The 13,086-nt window shown below is 44.4% G+C and overlaps 1 non-coding gene across 1 annotated transcript; it reads right to left on the minus strand.

Moving 5' to 3' along the window:
• Positions 1-5,523: 5,523 nt before the first annotated feature.
• TRNAG-UCC (transfer RNA glycine (anticodon UCC)) lies at positions 5,524-5,596 on the minus strand. The gene has a single exon. It is a non-coding gene; the product is annotated as a tRNA-Gly (tRNA).
• Positions 5,597-13,086: the final 7,490 nt, after the last annotated feature.

A 13,086-nucleotide genomic window follows, 5' to 3' on the forward strand; every position in this document is an offset into this window, starting at 1 on the left:
TACGGGCATCTGGGTAAGTCATTTAATTAACCTCAGCTTCAGGTCTCTGACATGCAAGAGTCAGGTAACAATACCAGCCAATCCTAAATTTCTTGTTGAAAGATAGAATTAATTAGGGATGACAGTAAAATACTTTATGAAAACTTGGTACTGAGCAGTGATAAATGTTTGAACATGCCTCCGGTATTCCTTGGGCAGGAAAATGACGATATGATATGTATTATTATTCAACCCGCTGTGGCTAATTTTATCTCATTATTAATTCTCACTCCTCTCCAAGCTGAAACTCACAGACACACCTCATGTGTCCCATTAACGTTATATAAGCTAAAGGGTCTGCCTGAGCCTGCGCTCTCATGTGGGAGAGGGGAGGAGAGGCCTCCTGTCTGTGGGTGCATGTTCGAACCTCAGGGATGATCCTCTGAGATCTCTTCTGATGTGACTGTCATCGATAAAGGAGCACACTGTCTCTCTGCACTGGAGTAAGAGTGCTGTCAGGATCCCAAAGACTGACTTCCCCTGGAAGATGGAAGGGAGAGGCAAGTTGAAGATGGCCTTCCTATGAGCTTCTTTAGTGGCTCAGATGGTAAAGAATCCATCTGCAGTGCAGGGGACCTGTGTTCAATCCCTGGGTTGGGAAGATCCCCTGGAGAAGGAAGTGGCAACCCACTCCAGGATTCTTGCCAGGAGAATCCTACAGACAAAGGAGCCTGGTGGGCTACAGTCTATGGGGTCACAGAGAGTCTGACATGATGGAACATGTCATGAGTGAACAACAACAATCAAAACTTTCTGTGATGACTTCTTTTTTCGGAGCCTAAAACCAAAGAAATATGTAAACATTTTATTATCTCTCTATCGTGATTATGGGCTTCCCCAGTGCTCAGTGGTAGAGAATCCACCTGCAATGCAGGAGACACGGGAGACACGGGTTCCATCCCTGGGTCAGGAAGATCCCCTGGAGGAGGAAATGGCAACCCACTCCAGTGTTCTTGCCTGAAGAATCCCTTGGACAGAGGAACCTGGTGGGCTACAGTCCATGGGGACACACGGAGTCAGACACAACTGAAGCAACTTAGCACACATATGGTTATTATGTCTGTCTAAGTGCTCAAGTTATCTCAGGGGCAATGAGGGGCAGTAAAGAAAGAACTTGCTTCTTGTGAGATTGTGAATTAATGAAATAAGAGTGATGTTTTTGAAGAGAACATGTGACTTCCTCCTTTGCCTTCAACAGCTTCTTACTGCTTGGGTAGACTCCATCTATTTATGTTTCACTGTTTTCTTTGTTGCCCAAATACTTGTCTCAAACAAGAACAAGTTTCTTCCTTTCCTGAGTTCCTTCCTGGGGGAAAGGGTGTTGTCAGAGGGGAACTTGGACAGCAGGGAGGAACTTGGTTCTTCATGCTGGGCAGGGTGGAGCTCTTCGAATTTTCCATAGTGTCCTGTGAGTCCCCTTGGCCCCTGGCTTCTGTAGTTTTGAGTGGTGGGAAAGAGAGAAGATGAAGGAGGTTTTGAGCATGGATTTTGAGCAGGTATGGCCCCAGCTTGGATGTCGTGCCCAGCACCTATAGTTGGCTCTGGGCTCTGGATGGTGCAGTTTGGAGCATTATGTCTGTGGGGTCAGTGACTGCCGATCCTTGCACACCCAGGAATGTTTGTTGGTATAGATGTGTTGGGGACATATGACATCATTTGATGGGACTTGACATAAAAGCATGAAGCCCACACTCCTTTGGCTGAAGTCACACCACTTAGTACTCCCTCTTCAGTTCCCTGCAGCTTTGCTTCTAATTTGTAGGTTTCCATGCTTGTCTGTCTTGGGCTGGCAGTTCCTGCCGAGAGTCTAGGAGAGAGATGCAGTTGTCACTCAGACTCTCCTTGTTCTCCAAATTCTACGTCTTCCTGCTCCTCTCCCATTTGTGAGTCTGGCTCCTGGATTAGTGTCTTTTTCCTGCCATCCTCTCAGAAATCTTAGTGTTTTAATAAGAATGACAACTATAACACTGAAAAGATATGAAAGTGCTAGTTGCTCAGTCGTGTCTAACTCTTTTTGTGATCTCATGGACTGTAGTCCACCAGGCTTCTCTATCCATGGGATTCTCCAGGCAAGAATACTGGAGTGGGTTGCCATTCCCTTCTCCAGGGGATTTTCCTGACCCAGGGATCAAACCTGGGTCTCCTGTGTCTCCTGCATTGCAGGCAGATTCTTTACCATCTGAGTCACCAGGGAAGCCCTGTAGCACTGAAACATGCTGTGAACTCAAGAGCAAGGGAGCCTCTCATTCTTTACAGATTCCTAATATTTAGGATGAAAGCTTATGTTAAAAAGGGCTCCATAAAATGTTGTGGTTGCTGGGTTCAGTTTAGCTGAAATTCCTCTAGAATTAGACCCGGAGACAAGGATTTGAATGCATATAGTTTTGGGGGTGGGGGAGGTCCAGGGTCGTGATAGAAGGAGTGGGGATGTAGTACAGGGAAGAGGAGGCAGCCGATAAAATGTGCCTTATTCAATCTACCACCACAGTGGAGATGGGAGCCTAATCCATGGGAAATTCTGGGATGTATCATAAAACATGTGCTTCAGAGTTTTCCCACCCAAGAGGCAATGGAGCCAGTCATCAAGCAGTAATTTCTGAAAGCAGATGAAGGGCTCTTTGCTGGGGTGTTCATCCTGTCACCTCCAGCCTGCTGTGCTGACATGAGTGGCTTCCAAGGCTCAGGAACTCCATGCCCTAAGACACGGAGATGCAGCTGGAAGCAGTTGGAAACCTACCAGACACACCGACAGCCAAGGCCGTCCAAGGGCATGGACATAATCCACTCCAGTTAACTGTTTTTAAGTGAAAGTAGTTTATTGTTCTAAAGCCTCTGGCTATAATTTTAAGGATATCAATGACATTTTTATCACAGTCATTTCAGTAATATAAAAATAAATGCTATTTTAATGAAGTCCAAATTATCTCATCTTTTTTTCCCTCATACTTTTCGTGTCATGTCTAATAAATCTGCCAAATTCAGGTCGTGAACTTTTGCGTCTGTTTTCTTCTAAGGCTTTTATGGTTTTAGCTCTTCTGTTTAGGTTGTTGATTGACTCTGAACTGACTTTTGTACCTAGTGTGAGATAAGGGGCCAAGTTCACTCTCTTGCAGGTAGATATTCAGCTGTCTCAGCACCACTATTCTTTCCAGATTGAGTGGTCTTGGCACCTTTGTCATAAATCCATTGGTGTGATGTGTGGTTGGTTTTTGGACTTTCACTTCTTTTCCACTGGTCTAAGTATCTATTCTTGTGCCAGTGCTACATGGTTTTCATTATTATGTCCAGCTGAAGCTCCAATACTTTGGACACCTGATGCGAAGAACTGACTCATTGGAAAAGACCCTGATACTGGGCAAGATTGAAGGCAAGAGGAGAACAGGACAACAGAGGACGAGATGGTTGGATGACATCACTTACTCGATGGACATGAGTTTGAGCAAAATCCAGGAGATAGTGAAGGAAAGGGAAGCCTGGTGTGCTGCAGTTCATGGAGTCACAAAGAATCGGACATAACTTAGCGAATGAACAATGCCACCATAGCAAGTTTTGAAACTGGGAGAGATGAGTCCTTCAACTTTGTTCATTTTCAAAATGATTTTGGGTGCTTGGAACCTCACAGTTCCATATGAATTTGATGAACTGATTTGCCATTTCTATAAAAAGAAACTCACTAGAATTTTTATAGGTATTATATTGAATATGTAGCTCACTTTGGGCAGTATTGCCATTTTAACAATATTAAACATTCTAATCCATGTGTGTGGAGTGTTTTTCACTTATTTAGGTCTTCTTTAAGTTTTTTCCAGCAATGTTTTACAGTTTTCACTGTATAAGTCTTTTACCTACTTAATTCATTTTACTCCTAGATACTTTCTTCTTTGAATGCTGTTGTAAACATACTTGTTCTCTTAAATTTCCTTTCTGGATGGTAATTACTGGTGTATAGGAACTCTGATATTGGCACGTGGATCTCATACTCTGCAATTTGCTGAATCATCTGTAGGCTCTGGTTATTGTGTGGACGCTTTGGGATTTTCTATATATAGGGTCTTACCATCATGAATAAAGATAGTTCTACTTCTTCCTTTTCAATTTGATACCTTTTATTATTTTTCTTGCTTAATTTATCTAGCTATACCTTGTAATACAATGAGGTCAGGGATCCATGTCTTATTCCTGATAAAGAAGAAAGCTATTTTTCTTTCATCATCAAGCATGGTGTTAGCTGTGGGTTTGTTCTCAGTGCTTTTTATTATGTTGAGGATACATGAAAATTCTATTCCTATTTCTGGAGGTCTATTATGAAGGGGTGTTTGATTTGGTGAAATGCTTTTTTATGCCTTTCTGTGAAATTAGTTGATCTCGTGATTCTTTTCTCCTTCCTTGTATTAATGTCATTTATAACATTGATTTTCATAGGTTGAAACACCCTTGGATTCCAAACTTTTGTACATCAAAAGCCACTATCAAGAAAGTAAAAAGACAGTTTATAGAATAGGAGAAAATATTTGCAAATCATATATCTAAAAAGAGTCTAGTAAAAGCAAACAAACAACCAGTCTCAAAAAAAGGGTCTAATATCTAGAAGGAGGAGGATTGAAGGCAGGAGGAGCAGGGGATGACAGAGTATGAGATGGTTGGATGGCATCACTGACTCAATGGACATGAATTTGAGCAAGCTCCAGAAGAGAGTGAAGGACAGGGAAGCTTGGCGTGCTGCAGTCCATGTGGGAGCAAAGAGTCGGACATGACTGAGCAACTGAACAACAATGACGATATCTAGAAAAGGACATCCCAGGTGGTTCAATGGTAAAGCATCCACCCGCCAGTGCAGGAGACTCATGAGATTTGAGTTTGATCCCTGGGATGGGAAGGTCCCCTGGAGAAATGGCAACCCACTCCAGTATTCTTGCCTGGGAAATCCCATGGACAGAGGAGCCTGGTGGGCTACAGTCCACAGGGTGGCAAAGAGTTGGACACGACTGTGCACCTTAGCATGCACACACATGCACTCTGGATTTTCTCCTAATTTGTTTTATGATTTTCCTTTTGTTGTCAGTACACATTATTGAAACCTTGTGAAAATTATTCGAGGTCTAGGTTTCAGAGACTCTTTTTCTGTTGTTCACCTGGGATGATCTAAAACTGTTATTCTCCTTAGATTTCTGGAGGTCACAGAAATGTTGACAAGGTGTCTTCTGTCTCCCAACACAGAGACGGCCGCCTCGCTGTCATGAATCTGAATGGAGACAGCTTCCAGCTCTTCTTATTAACCATGTCCTCTCTCATCTGTCTCCTTGCTTTTGCTTAGAGTTTGCTGTTTTTTTCAAGGCTAGGGACCCATTTCCTGACCAACCAGCCCTAGTCTCTGGCTAGTCATGGTGCTCTCAGGTTGGTGCATCGCCTTGTTCTTAGCATTTTTTTTCCCCTCTGAAATTAATTAATAAAATATTTTGGCAGTGTCACGCAGCTTGCACTTAGTTCCCCGACCAGGGATGGAATCTGGGTCCCCTGCAGTGGAAGAGCAGAGTCCTAACCACTGGACCACCAGGGAATTCCCCCTTAGTGGTTCTGATACTGCATTTCAATCTTCTGAAACTTCGCTGAGAGCAGGCATTCTATCTTTTCCATCTCCTATCCTCAGGGCTGAGGCACGTCTTAGACATGTCATAAATCTGTTGAACAAATGAATAAGGACACTTCAAAATTAGTAAAAACAAAAACATAATATTCCTCTCTTGCTGATGGCTTGACTGTCGCATCACATTTCAGGCCCAATGGTGAAGTATAATTGAACCTATTTACCAGCTCCTGTCATCAAGGAGAGTTAAAAACAAATTGCTGCTCAAACCAAGATCGCTCAAACCGAGATTGTGGTATTGGGAGAGACTCCTCAGGATTACTGAGTGGGTAATAGTAAACAACACTTCCAATAAACTCACTCCTCTTGTTATGTGGGGACCATGGAATGGGCAGCTTAACTGGCCTAGTAGGTTTGTCTTAGGGCAGCTTTTTCCAAAAGCCAAGGCTGACAGCAGTAGAAAGAACAGCCTGTGGCTCCCAGACAGCCCCCTGAACTTGTGCTCTGTCCACATCTCCGCACATGTTTGGGGTTTCTGGGAGGCAGCCTGTGGATGCAGCTGAGCACATCTGCAATGGTTGTCTGGGAAAACTGGGGGTTCTGCCTGTCTGTGCTTTTGCTGCACAAATCTGTAAGATGTGGTTAGAACATCAGCATCATTCCTTGATTTATTTAGCTTGGTGAAAAAGTCATTGCCATCTCAGGCTGTAAATTTTAAATCATTACAACTAGGCTCAAACACATCTTTATTCACCAAAATAGGAACTGTTATGATCAACACATTTTTGCCAATGAGAAATAAGTTTGTTTATTCCTGTAGCATGAAAATCCGTGCTTTGGGATTTGATGAACTCTTGGAAAGCATTTCCCCTGCAAAAAGTTGTCGAGATGCTTGAAGAAGTGGTAGTTCGTTGTTGAGAGTTCAGGGGAATATGGTGGATGAGGCAAAACTTTATAGCCCAATTCATTCAACTTTTGAAGCACTGGTTGTGCAATATGAGGTTGGGTGCTGTTTTGGAGAAGAATTGAGCCTTTTCTGTTGACCAATGCTGGCTGTAGGCACTGCAGTTTTTGGTGCATCTCACCTATTTGCTGAGCTTAATTCTCAGTGTAATGGTTTCACCAGAATTCAGAAAGCTGTAGTGGATCAGACCGGCAGCAGACCATCAAACAGTGACCATGATCTTGTTTTGGTGCAAGTTTGGCTTTGGGAAGTACTTTGGACCTTGGGAAGGAGTGTTTGGATCTTTGGGAAGTACTTTGGAGCTTCTTCTCAGTCCAGTCACTGAGCTGGTCCTTGCCTGTTGTCATATAAAATCCACTTGTCTTTGCATGTCACAATCTGATGAGAAGTTGTTCACTGTTGTCGCGTAGAATAAGAGATTATACTTCAAAATGACGATGCTTTTGATTTGTGGTCAGTTCATGAGGTACCCACTTATGGAGCTTTTTCATCTTTCCACTTTGCTTCACAAGCAGACTGACCATAGGATGGTTGAAGTTGAGTTCTTCAGCAACTACTCACGTAATCGTAAGAGCATCAGCTTAGACGATCCTCTCAGTTTGTTGCTGTCGCTTCCCATGGCCAGCCATTGTACTCCTCACATCCGAACTCTCATCTCCTTTGCAAAATTCTTGAACCACCACTGTATGTCCGTTAGCGGTTCCTGGGCCAAATGTGTTGACATTGAGAGTTGTCTCTGCTGCTTTATGACTTATTTTGAACTTGAATAAGAAAATCACTTGAATTTGCTTTTTGTTTAACATCACTTCCCTAATCTAAAATAGATATAAAATGCACAGCAAGTAATGCCATTAGCAAAAAAACATAAAGCAAAAAATGTATATATGTGTAAAATGATGTATAACATAACCACATTTATTTAAGTATGTATTCCAGTATCAGACAGCGAAGTTCAACAGTGCAAAATCACACTTACTTTTTGCACCAACCTAATACATCAGTTTGTCATCTACACTGTTGGCATCTCATGCTTTGGCTGTTCTTTCGATTAACAACACAGAAATACTTACAGTCCAATCACTTTTCAGCTTCTTATGATTTGCCAAAATTTCAGCTAAGAAAGTGAACCTTCAACGGGGAAATTCTGAGCTGTGTTAACCATTCATTCTCTACTCTGATATCACATCATAGGACAAGAATGGCTCGACCTGGGGCTTAGACCCTTGGATGTCCACAGAAACCTTTATGGCTCAGCAATATGTGCTTTTGTTCAAGGTCAGTGTGAGAAATGAACATGAAGAATATGTTGTTGTTGAAGCCAGACCTTATTCTAACCTGTGTGATAGATTGCCTCTTATTTATTCTAGTGATATTTATGGAGTACTTATTGTGCCAAGAAGAGTTTATCTTTTCTAGAACTAGTAGGCTATCATTTGTTACATAACTCAAACTACGCTGTGCCTTGAACTTCCTTCTTTACTTTTGCTGCCAGAAAGTTTAGAATTAATTTGGGGGCTCAACCACAGTGATTTTCCTTAACCTGGTGTTTCTAGCACAATTCTTTCTCCACTCTCTTCCCCTCCTCCTCATCCCCACTCGCTTCTTGGCTCTCATTATTTCCCCCTTATTTAACCTTAGTAGGGTTTAAACATTTATATTTAGTGACCTAAACAAAGACAAGTTTCTTTATGATAAATAGTGGTGCAGCAGCTTTGCACTTTTATTCTTTATCAACCAAGAGTCCAGGGGGAATTAAGAGTCTCAGAGATTGCGGTGAAATGCACCAAGTATTTCTGGCTTTGAGGAATTTAGTGTCAGATGGAGACTGGAATACCTGGCTCCACAAACTCAGAGTCCTGAACAGTGAAGCTACTTTTAAGGGCTTAACTGCCTCTCCTCGGTTTTCAGTTGTACCCTGAATTTAGATGAAGCAACACTGCTGACGTGGCACTTAGAGTTGACTGTAGCTTAACAAAAGCCATCATTCCTGGCCACCATATCTGGTCCAGCAAAAACAAGTTAGAAAATTAAGAGGTTTTTCTTTTTTCTTCCAGTTGGTCATGATGTTAGCACAGATAACCTAAACTTATGTAGCATCTCAGCTAAAATAAGACTGTTACAGACTTCCCTGGTGTTCCAGGTGGTGAAGAATTCACCTGCCAATGCAGGAGATACAGGTTTGATTCCTGATCCTGGAAGATCCCACATGCCATGGAGCAGCTAGCCCGTGTGCCACAACTACTGAGCCTGTACTCTAGAGCCCCGGAGCTGCAACTACTGACCCTGCATATGCAACTACTGAAGCCTGTGTGCCGCAAGGGCTATGCTCCTCGGCAAGAGAAGCCCCTGCGATGAGAAGCTGCACACACCTCAACTAGAGAAAGCCCATGTGCAGCAACAAAGACCCAGTGCAGGCAAAAATAACTAAGTAAATAAATTTAAAAAAAAAATCTGAAAAAATGTAAATCCCAATTTTACATCCATGTAAACACTTTGCAGAAAGGAATGGCTCCCCCCTCCAGTATCCTTGCCTGGAGAATTCCATGGACAGAGGGGCTTGGCTGGTTACAGTCCATAAGGTCACAGAGTCAGACTCAGCTCAACAACTAACACATGCCACAAACACTTTCAAAAAGGCCCATTTATGTATCATCTGCTAGCAAAGAAGGTACATTGATGACATATTGAAACAATATCTGAATGATTTTGAGACAGCAGCAATATCACAGCCCAGCAATCAAGGGGGTGGGTATTTTAGAATATAAGAAATATCCTACCTTATAATCCGTGCAGACTGTGTTGTGTGTACCATTCATATAATCATTTTGTTTAGTTTTCACTATGCTGGGAGGTGACTAGGGAAAGAATTATTACCTAAGAGTATGTTTCCAAAAAAGTCAATTCTAATTCTAAGTCTTTGAGACAGTAATTCAAATAAGTAAACTAGATCTACTTGTATCATAAATATATATATATATTGCTAAAATAAATAATGATCAATAAAAGTAAATTGCAGTGTATGCAAACATCAGTTCACTTCAGTTGCTCAGTTGTGTCCGACTCTGTGACCACATGAATCACAGCACGCCAGGCCTCCCTGTCCATCACCAACTCCCAGAGTTTACCCAAACTCATGTCCATAGAGTTGGTGATGCCATCCAGAACATCTCATCCTCTGTCGTCCCCTTCTCCTCCTGCCCCCAATCCCTCCCAGCATCAGGGTCTCTTCCAATGAGTCAACTCTTCGCATGAGATGGCCAAAGTACTGGAGTTTCAGCTTCATCATCAGTCCTTCCAATGAACACCCAGGACTGATCTCCTTTAGGATGGACTGGTTGGATTTCCTTGTAGTCCAAGGGACTCTCAAGAGTCTTCCCCAACTCCACAGTTCGAAAGCATCAATCTTCGGTGCTCAGCTTTCTTCACAGTCCAACTCTCACATCCATACATGACCACTGGAAAAACCATAGCCTTGACTAGATGGACCTTTGTTGGCAAAGTAATGTCTCTGCTTTTTAGTATGCTATCTAGGTTGGTCACAACTTTCCTTCCAAGGAGTTAGCATCTTTTAATTTCATGGCTGCAATCACCATCTACAGTGATTTTGGAGCCCCCCAAAATAAAGTCTGACACTGTTTCTACTGTTTCCCCATCTATTTGCCATGAAGTGATGGGACCAGATGCCATGATCTTAGTTTTCTGAATGTTGAGCTTTAAGCCAATTTTTTCACTCTCCTCTTTCACTTTCATCAAGAGGCTTTTTAGTTTCTCTTCACTTTCTGCCATAAGGGTGGTGTCATCTGCATATCTGAGGTTATTGATATTTCTCCTGGTAGTCTTGATTCCAGCTTGTGCTTCTTCCAGCCCAGCGTTTGTCATAATATTCTCTGCATGCATGCAAACATACATCAGGAATAATGATTATACTGGGGTAGAGTATACAGAGGATGAGATGGACAGTTATATCTATAACAAGTCATAAGATAATATACAAAAATATAACATATTTTATAAAATATAATTCATAAACTGGGAAATGCTAACATTTCTTTAATCTGCATTGTGAGTCTATAAATGTCCATTACAATATTTTCTTGATGATCAAAGTATTTTTTCAAACAATTAAAATTTTAAATTAAAAACCCTCTGTCTTGGTAATCTCATCACTTATCCACGGTCACACAGCACTGAGTGGTTCCAGGAGCTTGACTGGCGCTCTTCCTCCAGAAACTATGTCCGCCCAGAGCGTTAGAAAGTGACTTTATTTGGAACAAGTTCTGCACAGATATGATGAGGTCCAGTTTGCAAGATGAGGTCGTCCTGGATCTGGGAGGGCCCTAGAACCAGTGACAAATGTCCTAAAAGACAGAGAAGGGGAAGAGACAGAGACACTGGGAGGAGACCATGTGATAGCAGGTGGGGGGCTGGTGCAGAGACTGGGGTGATGCGCCTCTGAGCCAAGAACGCCTGGAGCCCCTGGGAGCTGGAGGAGGCAGGGAGGACCCTTCCTGGAGCCTCAGAGGGAGCCGGCCCTGCTGACACCTTGATTTAGGACTTGGCCTCCAGAACTGTGAGAACACACATTGCTGTTGTGTTAAGCCACCAAGTTTGCGGTGATTTGTCATGGCAGCCCTGAAAAACAGATACAGAGGGAAGCACAAGACACGAACCCCAGTGTCTCCTGCTCTTATCCTCGAAGATTCCAGGGAACTGAGGCAATCAAGACGCAGGCTTGCCCGCCACTCCCCACCCCCACACCACCCGGTCCCAACATGGGTCACGTCTAGGTGCGTGGAGCCCATTATAAAAACACAGGAAACAACACCTTTCCACCAGCAGTGAAGGTAGATGGTTTCCTGGAAGATAGGGAGGAAAAGAAAGTTCTTTTTCATTTAAATGTTTTCAGAAAAGTGTCCAGATTTCTCCATGTTCTTCCTTGACCCTTTGTGGGGCTGAAACAGACACGGGAAGCAGGCTGCCAGAGGAATCCTACGCTCGAGTCAGTTCTGTCCTGGGTGGAGGAGCAGAAATCCAGAGCCCTGGGGAGGTCACATGTGGACCGGTGCTCGGACCCAACACCATGCCTGAGGTCAGGGCTTGCCTCAGCCCATGAGGTCGGATCCTGAAACAGGAGAGCATCTGGGAGCCTGGCAGGGAGACCACGGGCTGGTCACCCCGACGAACCCCATGTGGGCAGCATTGGAAGCCGGGGACCCAGCTCGCTGCTGGCCTGCCCACCCCTCCTGGCTGAGCAGCAGGACGAGCCCTGTGTGTCCTTGGCTGCTGCCTGTGCGCTGAGCTCAGCTGGCTGGGCCCAGAGGCTTGTCTGAGCTTTCTCACTTTCTTGGCAGGAGGACCAGAGGGAGACATCAGCCTTGGAACGAGCGGAGCCCTGGAGCCGGCTCCCTGCTCCGTGCACAGCGCATCACTTTTCCATCTGTGCGTGAGGCTGGCATGTGGGCCACAGGTTGGAGGGTGTAATGGACCCACCCTCACACTTTGGTCCCGGTCCCACAAGGAACTGATGTTTCTGGCGGGGTTGGCGGTGGTGGGGCTTGAGGCTGCCCCGCACAGCCGGTGTTTCATCCAAGGGGGCCGGTGTGTTTGCTTCTTTTTCATTTTCTTTCCCTCTTTCCTCCTCTCCCTTCCCCCTTCTCTCTTTTCTCTTTCTCTCTCTCCTCCTTCCTCCCTCCCTCTCTCTCTTTCTTTCTTTCATCCTCCATTCCCTTCTCATTTTTCTTCTTTCCTCCCTGTCTGGCTTCTCCTACTTTTCTTGTCTCTGTTGACAAGAGGTCTTCAGTGGGCTGGGGTAGGGCAGTCAGGGGCCATAGAGCTGAGAAGTCTCAAAGCATCATGGATTAAACTCTTCTGAAGAAACAGACTCTGTCCTGAAGGCCAGTGGGACAAGGCCATGTGTCTAAGATGGTCCATTTCTAGCACGAGGATGTTTCCTGGGACACACATGTGAGCGGCTCCCAGCAGGCACTGCAGGGTCGGAAACTGTCCTCACACAAGTTTGCGTTTGCACAAGTCTTTCTCCTGATGGTTGGCCTGTGCTAAGGAACAGACAGACTTCTTGCTTTCAGACGTGTTCAGTACTGTTGAGGAGACAAGGGGATTTTTTTCAGAGCACGAGCAATAACACAGGAGAGAATATGTACCTAAAGATGTAGAGGAGAGGGGGGCATGGCTTGAGGACTGGTCACTCTGTATCAGAAAAGTCTCCTGACTGCGACCCCCATGTGTCATGGGACAGGGTTAGTCTCGGAGGAGGTGGGGGTGTCAGCAGCGTCAACAGGGGGTGATATTCTCGGGGAGCGAGGGCCTGGCCACGGTGCAGCCTTCACGCTGGACGGCAGTGGGGAATGAGCCTGGACACGAGGGTTGTTATAGGAGGGCGGTCATGTGTGTCCTTCTAGGCGGGCTCTCTTCTAGGTGGGCTGATGGCCTCCTTCTCAGACCACAGACCGGGCCCTGGGATCGGGTTATGAGAACTCAA

Source organism: Odocoileus virginianus, chromosome 8 (assembly GCF_023699985.2).
Source record: "Odocoileus virginianus isolate 20LAN1187 ecotype Illinois chromosome 8, Ovbor_1.2, whole genome shotgun sequence".
Taxonomy (NCBI): domain Eukaryota; kingdom Metazoa; phylum Chordata; class Mammalia; order Artiodactyla; family Cervidae; genus Odocoileus; species Odocoileus virginianus.